The sequence below is a fragment of the Gymnodraco acuticeps genome, unplaced genomic scaffold, assembly GCF_902827175.1.
Source record: "Gymnodraco acuticeps unplaced genomic scaffold, fGymAcu1.1, whole genome shotgun sequence".
NCBI classification, from domain to species: domain Eukaryota; kingdom Metazoa; phylum Chordata; class Actinopteri; order Perciformes; family Bathydraconidae; genus Gymnodraco; species Gymnodraco acuticeps.
The window spans coordinates 2,579,148-2,595,246 of NW_022992193.1; the positions used below are offsets into that span (position 1 = coordinate 2,579,148).

The following is a 16,099-nucleotide window of genomic DNA, read 5'->3' on the forward strand; positions in this document are numbered from 1 at the left end:
TGGAATGAAAGGGGGGAGTGGAGAGGGTGAAGACAGAGAGGATGGCACCTCACTCTCACTGCCGACTGTTTTTTGTTGACTGGCATTAAGTTCAATAGTGTGATTAATTAGGTGAGAAGGGAAGAGTGCGATACGGCCCACAGCAGTGATGTGAAGGCTTCACAGATAGCAAAAAAGAAGCGATAGGCAGTCACATCACAGTTTATCTATTCACGACGACTACTGTGAGTTTCTCATATGGGGGTGGAAACTGTCTCAGAATAAACTCATACTATTGGATTACCTAGAGGTAATACTAACTAATACTACTAACTAATACTAACCAAGTTGTCAAGTGTTTGAGCTAGCCTACAATGCTAAAATTGATAAAGTCTGCAATCAAATTTCACTAGTACAAATACAAAAGTATCAGCATCAAACATGCTTAAAACGGCTAATTTTATATTTTTGGATATATTTTTAGATTAGAATTGATGATGCATTAATGTGTTCATCACTTCTATATTGTAACTTGCAACAAGGCGGAGCCTATTATGTTACTATAGGCATATAGTATGCTGTGTAGCTTGTGAATTTCACCAAGGGATGAATAAAGTAGATTTTATTTTTACCTTTAATAATACTTACATGATGAATTATTTGTTGATCATATTTTCATTATGAATCTGATTCCCTGAAAGTGACTATCCAATATATTGATAGCAAAAAGTACTATATATCCCTATGAAATGTATTGGAGAAAGTAGGAGGAAATGGACGTACTCAAAGTATTTTAGTCTTCGAGTAAACTGTCCAATACAGCCTGTACTAGAACCACTGAAGCAGAGCTGCTCAGAGGCAAGAGGCAGGAAAAGTTGTACTTGTACTGGAGGAGCTCCCAGGTGAATCTGTAACTGCATGAACATGAGGCAAACTGATGCTGAGAACAAGTATGCATGCTCAGCCATCTAGAAATAATACAAAAGCAGAAACACGGTAGTTCTGTAAGATGTAAAAATAGGCTGTATAGAAGCGATCTGGGCCCTGAGGAACACACAAATCAAGTCTCTCTCAAGGAAACGAATACAGACTTGTTTGCTTCATTTCAACCTTTTAAATGACACTTGTGAAAAACAACACATTCGAGGCGTTGTTTCTCGATGGGGATCTGCCGCTTGAGAGGATCCCGCTTTGGAGAAAGGCAGCGCAAAATGAAAGTGATGGTAATTTCCCAAAACGAGCGTCAGCTTCGGAGTGACGACAATGAAAAGCGAACTTTCTTTCACCTCACGTTCTCCGTCTGCAGCTCATCCTGCCGTCTCCGAACTCCTTCCTCTTTCTTTTGGTTGGGCACATGCAGCGGATGGTCTCTAATTAATCCATAGCCGTTCAGTGGGGAGCTGTTTGCTTGTTTACTCTTATTGAAATTAGCAAGGCCTGCCTCCCCAGAGACACAGCGTCAGAAGCACAATTAGCTGGCACTGGACTAATTAGGACACGGTGCTAATGACACCTCCACGACTGCATGCGGGGCGAAAAGAAGAGGAAACTAAGTGAGAAAATCGAGGGGGGGGGGAGCGGAAATGAGAGAAATACATGAGCCACAGACACTGCACAGAATAGGCTGAATGGACACAATAAGATCACAGTTACACAGTAGGCTGAGTAGTGTATTTTCAACCATCCGGCACACACACACACACACACACAGAAACACCAGCGGCGGTTTTGATAGCCTCCCACCATCTCCCTCGTTTTCCTCCAGGCTTTTCAACACCTTGGCAGGCGGCTGAACTCTCCGCAACTACACAAGCTGCCATTACACTGATTATCACCCCTGTCAATCACATGCTCCGCCCCCCCAAGGGGAGGTATGGTCGGCCAATTAGCAGAGGGGCTAACCGGGCTAACCCAGAAGAGAGAGAGATCCAAAGTCTTTTTTTTCCTGACAATAAAAGAAGCAAACATTTATGTTCTGAGGTGAAAATGAAGCGAGGGGAGCCAGGCGGCACGTATTACTTTGCAGTGAGTGAAAGGTCACATGGTAACGGTAAACACGCTTTACAAAGTCAACGCAGCTTTGATGTGGTGTACAATACGGAGGCGGCAGCCCACAAGATTGGGGTTAACCTCGTTATAAAAAGAAGACACTACGGGCTCAGTAGAGAGAAATGACATGGATGACACCAGCGCCTCCAGCGAGGGTTAACACAAAGGGCAAACTGTGACCGTTTTAACCACGCTGACATGATCCCTTCCTCTCATGAAAAGACCCGAGAGATGGGAATAACACGCTGACGTGGAACAGCTTCATCCATTGCCTCTATAACGATCTATCAAGGTAGGTTAACGCAAAGGATTGATGACAAATGCAGCCATTTTCAACTTCTTAGGATGATAAAAGGGGCTCATCAAGTCCTGTCGAATTTCATTTGGGAAGAAACACACTTTTTTACTACTTCTTGGCGTCTATCCGAACCGTGTTTCATTTACAACTCGGGGGAACAGCAGTTGCAGACTACAAAGGTGTAAGTCTTCAGAGGAACAGAACACTCACGGTGTGAAATATAAAAAAAGGGATAAAAGAGGAAATTCAAGGTCAAGAGGAGCTGTGTAAATCTTCCCCTCAGTTCATGGGAGCGAAGAGAACTCGATGCAGTGATGAGAGCGGAAATAAAACTCTTTCTCAGGACCTTCCAGGACTTGATGCGAGTCATGATTTTCAAAAGGAGCTATTTCGTAAAACTGGAGACCAAACTCTAGGGGTAATGAACAAATAGGAGGAAATGACCACAGTACCTGATGTGGTGAAATTGAAGGGAACAGTAACAAATCAAAGTACCGTAAGCAAACAAGACTGTTCAAGAACTGAACCACAATCCCACAGCTGAACAAACTCGGCACAGTTTCTGTGGCTGTTTTTTGTTTCCCTTATAATTTAAGATTTGAAATAAAGGCAAAGAATTGAAGTTTTTTGAGTATGACATTGTTAAATGCTGTATTCCCCCTGGTGCTTTCAAAACAGGTCAAAACTAAAAACACTATTACACTCTAAAAGGAACTTCTGAGGAATGAAAAAACCTGTCAAAATGCGCACTTCTCTCAAGGTGCTTGATTTAAATGATGCAATGAACGAGAAAAGGATATTCAGCTGTACTTAGAGAACAAGGAATGCACTCACAGCACTAGAAAGGTTAGAATAAAAGGCTCCACCAAATGGCAAATGTGGCTTTACAAAATGGCAATGAAACGTTTTAAAAGGCAGGTCCTTGAACATGCAGAAACAAAGATCTTAGCCTTCTAACATTGAAACTGAAAAGTGCTGCTTAAACTGGCATGCTTCTTAAGAACCCTGGACTTCTTTAGAGAGTCGTCTTTCCGTCTTCTGTCACTCCTCTGGATACTACAGGAGGAAATTAGCTGGACGTGGACCAATGTTGGCCCGACGCGAGCTTGGCTCAGGCCGGAGTCGCAGTGTGAACGGGTACAACAGTGGCAGCCAAGCGGCAGATGGAGTCAGGCGTGAAAGACTCATTGCAAAATAGCAAAGAGGGGTTAGGAGTGGTGGAGAAAAAGGCTGTATGGGACGCAGAGGAGGACAAAGAGTTCACGAGGAGGGTGTCCAGGTCAACAACTGCTAACGGGAGGTCAAGTCATTATTAAACTCCCAATGTGAGTGCACATGCTAAAATGACAACGTTTTTGATATAAGAGGTGTGGCTGTTTGCTAAATGTTTGTATGTGCTCGAGTGTGTGCTTCAGTGCGTCCCAGGTGGTTTCCCAGCAGCCAGGTCTGTTCCTGTGTGAGGCTGATGAATGAGGCCTGGTAGCAGCCTGGACAGTCCCATTTAGCACAGCATGGAGCTACAAACTGCCACTGTAGAAGACAGTAGCAGCATGGGAATACACACTCCTTGCACACACTCAGAGGAGAGCATGGCTGCACCCTCAAACTGAAAAAAAAGACAGTTCAGGACAGAAAAACCACCGCAGTGGCTGATTCTGTAAATGCTTAAAAATGAGTTAGGCACAAGAAATTCCCCTATTTTGTGTCCGTCTCTTGGTTAACAAAAGCTATGAGTGGGATCAATTTAAAGACCCACTTATCCATTTTTTATTTTAGTAATGGGCTAAAAAATAATACTTTAAATTAGGGTTAGGACAAGTTATTTCTAATTTAAGGCAACACAGGTACCCATTAAAGAGGCCCTTTTATGGTTTTGCGGTTTTCCCTTTCCTGTACTGTGTTCTATAGGTTTGTGTGCATGTCAATGGTCTGGCCTTTAAGGCATAAAGACATAAAGACATTCTTATTTGACGTAAATTGTGACAAAGATATGCACCCTATTTTTCTAATAGTTAAGTTTGACTTATTTTGGTTTAGTTAACTATTTCCCTAACCTTTACGTTAATAAAAACGGTTATATGAGGGCTGGGTCTCCAAGGCACGGACCATAAAACAAACATATAATGTTCACAGAAATAGAGGAGGTATGGGAGTTAGTCAGAGACACACTTCATTGATAAAAAGGTGTCAGAGAAGGCAACATAAGTGACTTGGAAAGAGAAATAGAAAGACCACTTTAAGCCAGAGGCTAAAAAAGGAAACAATAATATAAAAAACTAAGCAGGAAATCTCATTTTACATGGCATGACATTTAGACTATGCAATTCATTTCGCTGTAATAAACACAGAAAGAGAGATGGAAAAACGTGTGTGCTGCCTGTGCCGGCGCTTTATTTAATTAGGAGCCAAACATGTGGTATTTAAATGGTAAATTAGCAGTGCTGTGAATTGGCCGTGTTTCTCCAAGCTGTGGCAGAGAGCAGCTCCGGGGATGTACACACATGTAACACACACACACACACACACACACACACACACACACACACACACACACACACACACACACACACACACACACACACACACACACACACACACACACACACACACACACACACACACAACTACATACCTCACTGAGCAAAGCCATAACAGCACACACTTAATTATACTCTTAATTAAGCCTGGAACTCAAAAGGCCAGCGACACGCACTTTGCGGACAACCACACGGCAAGTAAAAGTGTGTCTGTGTGCAAATGAATGACATGCTTCTGATTAGCTGGTGTATGTGTGTGTGTGTGTGTGTGTTTGTTTCAGAGCAAATAAATGCCCATGTTCCATTTGCGGATGTGTGTATGCATGTCCATTTGGGAGTCTTTGAGCAAATTAATGTCATTCTTCAACACCCGGTATATGAATGTCATTTCTTATCTCCTGGCACGTGTGTGTGTGTGTGTGTGTGTGTGTGTGTGTGTGTGTGTGTGTGTGTGTGTGTGTGTGTGTGTGTGTGTGTGTGTGTGTGTGTGTGTGTGTGTGTGTGTGTGTGTGTGTGTGTAAAGTGCCAGTTCTTCCAGATTACATCAGCAATGCCTTTAACTCGACTCCACTACGATTTTTCAAACAATCCAATTCTGTAGAAGTCTATTTTCCTAAAGATGTCTTCTAGCGTGATATTCATTTTGTTATTTATGGTTCTATTTATAGTAAAATAAGACAACAAATCTGGGTATAATTAGGGCAGTGGTTTCTTTTTCAAGTGCAATTACACCATTTGAATTCCCTAAAAATGCCTGTTTTAGCTTCAAAACTGTAGTCAAGAATCCAATGGGTTATATCACAGTGACTATGTAAACTTATTCTATACAGTCTATAGTTCTCTCTTAACCCTAGCGTTATCCAACCAGGGAGAAGTCTAACTTAGGTGTTGTAGTTCTTGGAAAAACTACAATGAACTTCGTTTGATTAAGTCATTATGCTCAACTGCCATGTTCCCAGTGTTAAACAGGAAGTTGCTGTGTGTTGATGTGTATTTCAGGTATTTATTGCACTCCTTGGAGGTGCAGGTCATAGTGTTGTCCATCTGTGTGTCGGTCTGCATCGTTCTCACTGCCTCCACTCTACAACACCACTTTTTAATTGAACCTTTTGATCTGTGGCTAATTCCACTAATTAGCAGCACTATTTTCCCAACAGAATGTTTGCTGCTGTGCAAGTGTGTGTGTGTGTGTGTGTGTCAACTACCCACCGAGCCCATTGCCGGCTGGCATTTAAAAGGGCTTTCGAAATCTTCATCCGCAGAACAGACAGGTGCGCTGTTAAAGGTAATAACGTCGGATTAAAATAAAAAGACAGATGCTCATTATACAGGCACACACAGGCAAATGAGCAGTAAGAGTTTTATGCGCCTGTATAGCTTTTTATCGGTGTTCTACTCTCATGGAAGCAACTGGACGGGACTTTCTGTGATGATATGAATTCAGCTGTGGCGTGTTACTGAATACAGTTTATACATTCTGTTAATGTGATGATTAGTTTTAATTTGTTCCTCTATGTAGGAAATGATGTTTCTGTGATATATGCGCCCACACAAGCTCATTATTTAAATAAAAGGGCACACAGTACTTTATTAGCAGACAAGATAATCCAGTATAATGTTTTAGCTTTTCTTCAAAGTGTTCCTAAAGTTCTTCAGAGATAGCTCGGAAAAGTTTGAAGCTTGCTCATTTACAGCAGACGACAGCCGTTGAGAATGGATTGGAACGTTTAAAAAGGAAATACGTTGATTTAATTGATCAATGGAAGATCAGTTGGCTGCAAACATCTCTTGAGCAAAAATGCAAAAATCGGGAGTCAGTTCTAACTTCTCAAATGCAAAAAATAATTGCATTTATTTCAGTTTTATATAAAAAATTGAATATGTTGTATTGCTCCGACTCTGGGTCACCATGGCTACCCAATAAAACAGCTCTGAATTGTCAAGAGTATCCTCTTAAGGGTGTTCTGCTCCTTTCACTTTGTTTAACACCTGATAAATAAGCCTTTTAACACGACACAACATGAAGAAGAGCCTCTTGTGCTTCAACACTTTCTATGTTGCCAGATGCTTTAAAGAAATAAAGTTTGTTCTCATTCGTACACTCCAGTGAAAGTTGAAGGAGAAGAATATATCTTAGCAATGAAAAATGTACACTGCTTTCATTGTTAAAGTACTGTGAGCGTGTCAAAAATAATTTATAACTTTTTGAACAAGAAAGAAAAGAAAGTTTCAAATGGGGGTTATCTCCTTTTGGGTGTGTATGTGTGTTTCCACACAATCCTCCCGCTTTATCCTCCACAGTAGCAGATTCTCAGCAAGCCTCCAAAGCTGTCTTGATAACTAGGGACCCCCCGCCGCCCCTAGATAGCCCACTGATCACACTGGGTCCTTGCATCACCCTCTCTAGCTTCATTAGCGCTTCCTCTCCTCTTTCATTCACCAGATTTACGTTCAGGACGGTGATTGCGCATTACTCCAGATAAAAAACTCCTTTGTTTGGAGGAATATAAATCAGCAGGTCGAAAACTAAAAAATGGCGACTCGCAGGGGTGATAAAAGGACTTCATTAAGTTCAAATGTTAAATGTGACACATGTAACACCCTCATAATTGTTCCCCAGAAGACTTATGTTCCCTTTTTATCATGTGTGTGTACTGTATGTGGTCTCCTGTGGCATGAATAAAGGAGATGCGGAACTTGTTCGCGAGGGGGTAGAAGGAGCGTGAATGTGGTTTCTCTTATGTTTGATGTCACACAACAAAGAGCGTACAGCCTGGAAGCGCCTGGCTGCGAAAGAGCAACACAGCACAGTTACAAACTTAGAATGCCGTGTCAGCTTTCGGCATCGCTGACTTTCCCTCCACCTCTCCTCCCGCTCCCATGCCAGTCAAAACTCCCAGGGAGAGAAAATGAGACGGTGGGATGCGGGAGATCAAATCCGTCAGGAGACAGGAGGAAGGAGAGGAAGAGTGAGTGACAGCTCACGGTTGGTCCATCCCAACTGCCAAAACATGACAATAAACACAAAACTTGCCACCAAAAAACGACAATTGATTATTCATTACACGTCATTTAGCTGATGCTTTCATCTAAATGGACAATACATGCCTACGGAAACCATTTTTCTTGCCCTAGAACAATCAATGAGGAATCGAACCACTGACCCTCTGATTGGTAGATGTCCATTTGCGCCATTTTACCCGTGGCACTACTTGAATGTATCCCAATCCAAATGTCCTTTTTGATTTAACAATAACCCAACTGTGACCAACAATCAGCGCACAATAAGCTATTTATCCACACAATGTGAATAATCATGGCCTTATTATTTACATAATTAAGCTTGCAAGCATTTATATATTTATATCAAATGTAATGAGCATGTAACCTTTTTCCCCCACTTACACATTTCTATAAAAGCCCAAACAGGCATACAATGTAGGGTTGAGCATTTTATCTGGCAAGCATTTGGCATTTTAATAAATATCATATATCAGCCAGTCAGTGTCCTCTACCACAGATATGATGGATGGTCTTCCATAACCACAGAGGCATTAAAAAGACGTCTGTAAAACCTGCAATGCGGGTTTATTTTCATTGGCATTCCATTTCAGTTTAACTGTCGTGATTTTTGTTCATTTAAGTCTTTATGAAAGGCAGGTATTAGGGGTCACCTTGAGTGCAAAGCTTTAAAACAGTAATGCATTAGTGCAGGTTGAAAGGACTGAATTAAAGAAGGAGTGGTTGATGTAAAGGCTTTTGTACCCACTGTCATTGTAGATCATCATATCAGCATCTATGGTACTGTCTAAAAATAGCGCTATGCAAACAGTTTGGGACTATAGAAGGCTTAATATGTATGATTATGGGAATGTAGACACAAAACAAGTGAATGGGGGCAACACTGAGGTCAATAGGTTAAACATTTTGACTAATGGATATCACAACAAAACTTCCACGGTCATATACGGTCATTACTTTTTGTAAAGCCAAGACATAGAGTCAAACGTTTGCACAGAGGGAATCTGGGATATCTCTTTATTACCATCCTAGTATGAAATGGAAAATATTGTAGACAGCAATGTTTTTTTAAATACAAAGTTATACACAAATCAGGCTATGAATGATATATGAAGCAACCCCTTGGTAAAAACCTTCAGGATTTCGAGAGGAAAATATTTCTGGTTCAGAGTACGAGAAAGAAACTCATTTTAAAAGTTAACTTCGTCAACACTAATGAAGTTTCCTTTGATAACGGCAAGAATCAGATGGTAAACAAGTATGCAAAAGTGCAATAGTTGGTGTACTGTAACTTTTGTTGTGTTTCTATTGGCTGGCCATTCAATTTGAACTCCCAAGGTTTCAAAAAGGTAGATTGAGAGTGAAATCAGAAATGCATTCTTGAATTTCTTTCATAGACAAAAGTGAATATGAGGCATATATGCATCTTACTTTTGCACTTCTCTACCAAAACGTGCCCTTTTATCCACAGCATGAAGTCCCCTAAGAGGATTAAAAGTCAATATAAGCATTTCCATGAACAGAAAAGTCAACTATTACTTTAAATCAGTGGAGATTAGAGTAGCTCAGGATAATTAATAACAAAAGCTTAGGAGAGCTTAAAGTCTATTACAGCAGTCAGTTGTTAGAGGAGACTAATCGCACCAGGAGCGTCTGCGCCGCGCTGCGACCTCCTCCTGCGTCCTAACCCACCAGGCGCGTTTCAAAACGTTGCGGAAGCGGAGCGTCTTGTGTGCAGCCTAGCAGTTGTTGGATGAACATTCCACTTCCTGCCTGCGCCGCGTCAAAAATAGGATTCATCCTATATTTTAGAAATTCCTTGCGGCGAGAAGCTTCTGGGACGCTTCGAGCCGCGGCGCAGCGTGTCTGGTGGAATAGCACCCATTGACTAGAGTGGCCGCGATCGCTAAAAACGCCGCAGCCGCCGCGCAACGCAGCGCAACGCAGCGCAGACGCTCCTGGTGGGATTAGGGGGTTAGGGAAAAGCTTTAATCGCGTGTTTGTGAGGCAAAACACAGGTCACCGCTTATTTTCATTCACTGCATCGCCAGACTTTGTTTATGGAAGAGGGTGCTACAATCACCTGCACCATGCGCTCTGCACCAGCCGTGCCTTAGGTGAGCCCTCCAAACACACACACCACACACACACACACACACACACACACACACACACACACACACACACACACACCACACACACACACACACACACACACACACACACACACACACACACACACACACACACACACTCACAAACAAACAGAAGCCTTTCTAGGGCACGTACACACCTGCAGATGCATTCTCAAACGCCTGAGGTATTTGCACACATGCTAATAAGCAGCTGATGCCATCGGCCTTGAGACGCAGTGCTCTAATTAATGAGAGAATTGGATGGGCAGATGGTGAGAGGAGAAAAAGAAAAAGGCAAATAGCCACACTTCCTCCTCTTTCTATATGGGAAGCCTACAGGGCTGCAACTGTTTCCCTTCATCTCACCATTCTCTACTTCATTTGTTTGCTCGCCTTTCTCTTGTACTTCACTCTGGAGACACATTGCTCGCTCTCATGTTGTAGAGATTTCCTCTTTTGTTATCTCGACGCTCACTTTGTGTGTTCGCATGCTTACTGTACCTCCGTGTCACATGCCCTGGAGGTAGATACCGCGTCCCGGGAAGGAAATGAAACCTCGCTGTATGCAGGGAAATGAAATATGACTGTGAATCTAATATGTTCCCATGTACGACAAACTGCATATCTGTCCGCTTCCCCTGTTTCATGACAGTGTAATTTCTCCGATGCTTAACCCGATGTTGCAGATCCTCTGTCAGGCACCATAGCAACTCTCACTCTTCACTTTAAAAGAAATGTTTCTGCACCTCCTCTTCCTCACTAGCTCTGTCAAACCATGACATTTAATACGAGTGAAATGGACAAACTGTTGCCGCTATAGGAATCTTAATGGTCAGTAAAACATCTAAAGTGAGGGAAATGTTATTGAGTGTAAGTTGGTATGATGAAAATGGGCTAAAATTAGGAAAATAAAAGATGATTTGCATGTATTTCTCAGATCTTGCTGCAAATTCACAAAAGAAAGACAACAGCAAACACACACCTCTCTCTGCTTCACAAACAATCATTGATATTCTTTACCTAATTGTATTTTCGGTGTTTCCTGGACTGGAAAACCTCTAAAAGCAGTCTATGATCCGGCAGAGAAAGCTATGAAAGACCACAAGAATGAGTTTTGTGAGGGAACCTGTTTGTATGCCCCACTGCCTCGTGGTTGAAACATGATTGCAAGGGAGTGAATGCCTTTTGAGGATTCCATTTTGAAGGGGAACACACGGGCTCGCAGAGGGCAGCAGCGTGACCATATGAAGCGCTGCCGGGAACACGGTGTGTTTCGACTCTATCTGCCTCTGTATTTATCTCAGGCTTTTCTAAATGTCTCTCTGTCCGTCTTTCATACTCTGCCTCTTCACTCAGGATTTGCCCACAGCTCTTATCTGCAGGAAAACACATGAATGCATGCAGCCGCTGTGGAATTGAATGGACTTGGAATGAACCTGGGAGATACATTGAGACATTTCAAGAATCAATTTGAATGGAAGTTGCCTTGTCCATCACATTCTTGCCTTTTCCATCTTCAATAGTAAAAATTATTCAGATTGTATAGAAGTTTATGAGATGGAAGTTGCCTTAATGACAATTTGAAATGATTATTTCTCTCTCCATTTCATCCATCACATGCAAGGTCTTTATTTGTTTTAAGTCATACTGTAAGTAAAATAATTCAGATTGTATAGAAGTCTATAAGAAAATGTATAGAAGTCTATGAGAAAATGACATGCCCTTTTCATTGATTTTTTACCTCCTACAGTACCTACAAATTGTTTCTTATAAATGCAAGGCCTCAACCACAACTTATTTTGTACTTTCCGTTGTTCTTAGCTCCACTAAGTCACAGTAACTAATCTATGATGTTCATTGTTATATTATCATACATCACATTATCCTATTATGTTAACCCTCTGGAGTCGGTGCGCATAATTTTACGTAATTAATCATATATTTTCGATTATAAGGAGTAGAAATATGATTCAGATATCCGCGGAATCACTGGAAGAGTAGCTTTCCAGCGGTATCTCCTGTGAGACTGTAACCAGGGCACAGCAGCCAATATGGCCGCTCAAAGCAGCTTGACTTTACACTGTGTGGGATTGGTGGATTCGTGTGTCCGTCAAGGAAATCTCGGCCGGCAGCCATCATGGTCTGAAATGACCAATGGACATCGAGAAATCACTAAGGACCTACCCACCAAGTAAACAAAACATAAACCACGTGTCTCCCATCAGTTTACGTCTTTGAGGAGAGAGAGAGAGACAGAGAAAATGGCTAAAAAAAACTTTACAATTGCCGACTTCGCTAGAGATTTTTTTCGCTAGCAGCAGTGAAGATAGAGCCTCAGAACGTGAAGTCTTCGACTCTTCTGAAGAAGAAGAATACAAAGACAACAACAAGGATCCATTTGGGCATGGGTAAGTGTAAATATTACAGTAATAGTGTACTGGCAATGTGTGGGGAATACCGCGAAAATGAACAATAGGTTTATTGATATATATTTTGTATCGATAGTCATGAACTTTTTATTGGCACAAAATAGACTCTCCATTAGCAAATGTTTACTCTGTGTTAACGTTATTTTGGTGTGTAAAAGTGAGATTACATGTGTAGAGGATTCAATTAATCATTTATTCGTCCCACAACGGAGACATTTACAGTGACATGTTTTTGCCATAGATTATTTTATCATACTGTTCTGTACAGATGATACTTTGTCATAGATGTATTTATATGTGTGCCTGTTATTATTTTACCGTCCTGTACAGATGAGACTTTGTCATAGATTTATGTATATGTGTGCCTGTTATTATTTTTACCGTCCTGTACAGATGAGACTTTGTAATCAGATGAGACGTTGTAATCAGATGTAGCCTATGTATATGTGTGTCTGTGATTTTATACTGAATGTAAAGTAACTGGAAATACCTGTGTGTGTGTGTGTGTGTGTGTGTGTGTGTGTGTGTGTGTGTGTGTGTGTGTGTGTGTGTGTGTGTGTGTGTGTGTGTGTGTGTGTGTGTGTGTGTGTGTGTGCGTGCGTGTTCCTTCTCCAACCTCCCAAACAACAAAGGCTCCACCACAGCCATCACCTTCAACCCAGCCAGCAAGGAGGTCTCGTGGAGGTCTCGTATAGCACTTGTACACCCCACCTACACAGCAGCCCATGCACCATCACCCCCATCTTCACAGCAGCCAGACCCACTGTCTTGGAAGACAGACAAAGACCTTGACACTGTCTTGACATTTATAATGAATAGTTGGTTGAAAGTTCTGATGTTCAATATTGTAAATAGTTAGATTTTCCAGTTTCTTATATTTATATAAATAGTTGGTTGAAAAAAACATATTTATAATAAATTGTTGGTTGAAAAAAAAGGTTGAATGCTCAATTTGTATTTGTACACATCACATGAACCTTGGTATGTAATATGAAGTCATTATTCAGTCCTGATGTATCTCAGTCCCTGCTGTGGTGAAAGTAGAGTGATAAACACCTATTTTACTCAAAATTCGAATTTAATTTTTTTCATTTTAGACATGTATTACACATTTATATACAGTGTAATTCAAATATTTCACTGCTTTTGTGATCCTAAGACTTTGGTAACCTAATCTAAAACACCAAAACAATTCGATCACATGAGTAAATTTGTGTTTTCACAAAAGTTTTGAAGATTTTCCGAAAATCAGATGTCAAATTTTAAGCTTTTGAGCTACTTATCTCATCAAACAGTGCTCTAAGGTGAGTAATTTGCATATATAGCAATACCAGAGATTGTCCTGACATTTTTATATTTAACACATGGGGTGCCATGTTAGAAGAAATACATTTAAAAGGTGATTTAAGAAAACATCTAAAAATCGAGAAAATACCCTTAGACTCCAGAGGGTTAAACAAGATGTTTTTCTTAACCCCAAACAAAATCGTTTTTGTGCTAACAATAAAGCCCTTTCCTTGTTGAAATAATGGTCGTGACCACTGTGTTTGTAATCTCAAACAAGACCTTTGAACTCATTAACTATGTCATGGAAACCATGGATTGGAAAGGGGTTAAGTTATTCATTCATTAGTTGTAATGGGTGTGCACGATATTTCAGGGAACATAAGAATTATGCTGACAATCAATGGACGTTTTGTTTTGGCAGTGAATAGAATAGATATGTGCATAATATAGTTGGTGATACAAGCCAAAATAGCAAAGCCAAAGCAAATTAGTTGTATATGATGGTTGAAAACAAACAAACCAACATACAGTATTTGTAATACATCTTGTCTTCAGGTTGCCCTATTAGCATTATCCATGGAGACAACACAAAACAAGACACACACAGACAGAGAGAGAGAGAGAGAGAGAGAGAGAGAGAGAGAGAGAGAGAGAGAGAGAGAGAGAGAGAGAGAGAGAGAGAGAGAGAGAGAGAGAGAGAGAGAGAGAGAGAGAGAGAGAGAGGATAGAGAGAGAGAGAGAGAGAGAGAGAGAGAGAGAGAAGAGAGCAGAGAAGAGAAGAGAGAGAGAGAGAGAGAGAGAGAGAGAGAGAGAGAGAGAGAGAGCCTGTGTGGCCCAGGCTGATTAATTGGAGCGTTCAGCGGCGGTGATAGCTGTGCTCCTCTGAGACAACACACTGTCTCCCTCACACCACCTTAACCTCTGCTGGACACACACACACACACACACACACACACACACACACACACACACACACACACACACACACACACACACACACACACACACACACACACACACACACACACACACACACACACACACACACACACACACACACACACACACACACACACACACACACACACACACTTCTCTGAAATTAGACCACCTCTCTTGCTTTCTCTCTCCATCTCTGTCACACTGTCTCCCATCTTGCAAATGACCCGCCATCAGCCCGCTCTCACCTTGCCAAAAGCCATTTTGCCGGCGAGCAACCGGTAAAAGGTACGACGCAGGGGGAACACTGAGGTGTGTGTGAGCCCCAGAGTGTGTGTTCTTGCCTCTCAGCTGCAGACAAATTAATGAACCGGCTCAGAAACCCATAGAAATGCACAAACAGATTCCTTATAAGTGCACTCGTTGCAGCGCTCTCTCGTCTTTCTTGGCGCTGAAGGTGACTCACCTTCACACTCGCACACAATTATTGCAAGGCCTTGCCAAGGTTTTTCCCTCCTCCCCGAGTTTTATGTACCTTTAAAACCCGCAGAAGGAGCGGCCAGATTTCTGCAGGGCTGCAAGGTGACTTCAGTAGAAAAAAGGGGAGTAATTAGGATAAAGTGAACAAGTGGAGAAAGGGAAGTGTCTCCATCTTTGGTCGGGGTATTGTTTGACCCACAATCCCTCACTATCGCCCTTCTCTCCGTTTCCATTGTCTTCCCCACATCCTCCCTCCTTATCTCCCCTTAGAGACTTTCCATCTCTTTTACCTCCGCTTTGTCTCACACACTCTCCTCGACTCATACACACACCTCCACCTTTACCCCCCCCCCCCCCCCCTATCGCGCTATTCCCTCCCTCCCCAGTCAGCTGTCACGGCTGCCACTTTCTCACGCCCACTCATTTATTACAGATCACCGTCGCAGGAGGGGCCGTTTAAAAAAGGACAACGTGCCCCATCTGGACACACACACACACACACACACACACACACACACACACACACACACACACACACACACTATACATGGATGTGCAAGTTCTGTATGCAAACATATCACTGGGATTAGCGCCCCAGAACTTGTCTTCTAAGGCTGTGCTTGCCCCAGGATATGATGCTCATAGTAATTGGACGGACGTAAAGTCAAAAGTCAAGTGACCTTTTACCACTGACTGCTAATCAGTTCACCTCTAAGTGGACGTTTGTGGCACATTTTGAGAAATTCACTTCAATCAATCAATCAATGTTTATTTATATAGCCCAATATCACAAATGTTACATTTGTCTCAGTGGTCTTCACAGTTTGTACAGAATATCAGTATGACAATATGACACCCTCTGTCCTTAGACCCTCACATCGTACAAGGAAAAACTTCCTTAAGGCTATGATATGGCGTACACGAGAATGGGACGTAGGGATGTAA

The 16,099-nt window shown here is 41.8% G+C and overlaps 1 protein-coding gene across 4 annotated transcripts in view; it reads right to left on the reverse strand.

Annotated features, from left to right (window-relative positions):
- The window catches only part of LOC117539327 (receptor tyrosine-protein kinase erbB-4-like), a 245,644-nt gene that overhangs the window by 221,553 nt on the left and 7,992 nt on the right, over nt 1-16,099 (reverse strand). The window lies entirely within an intron of this gene.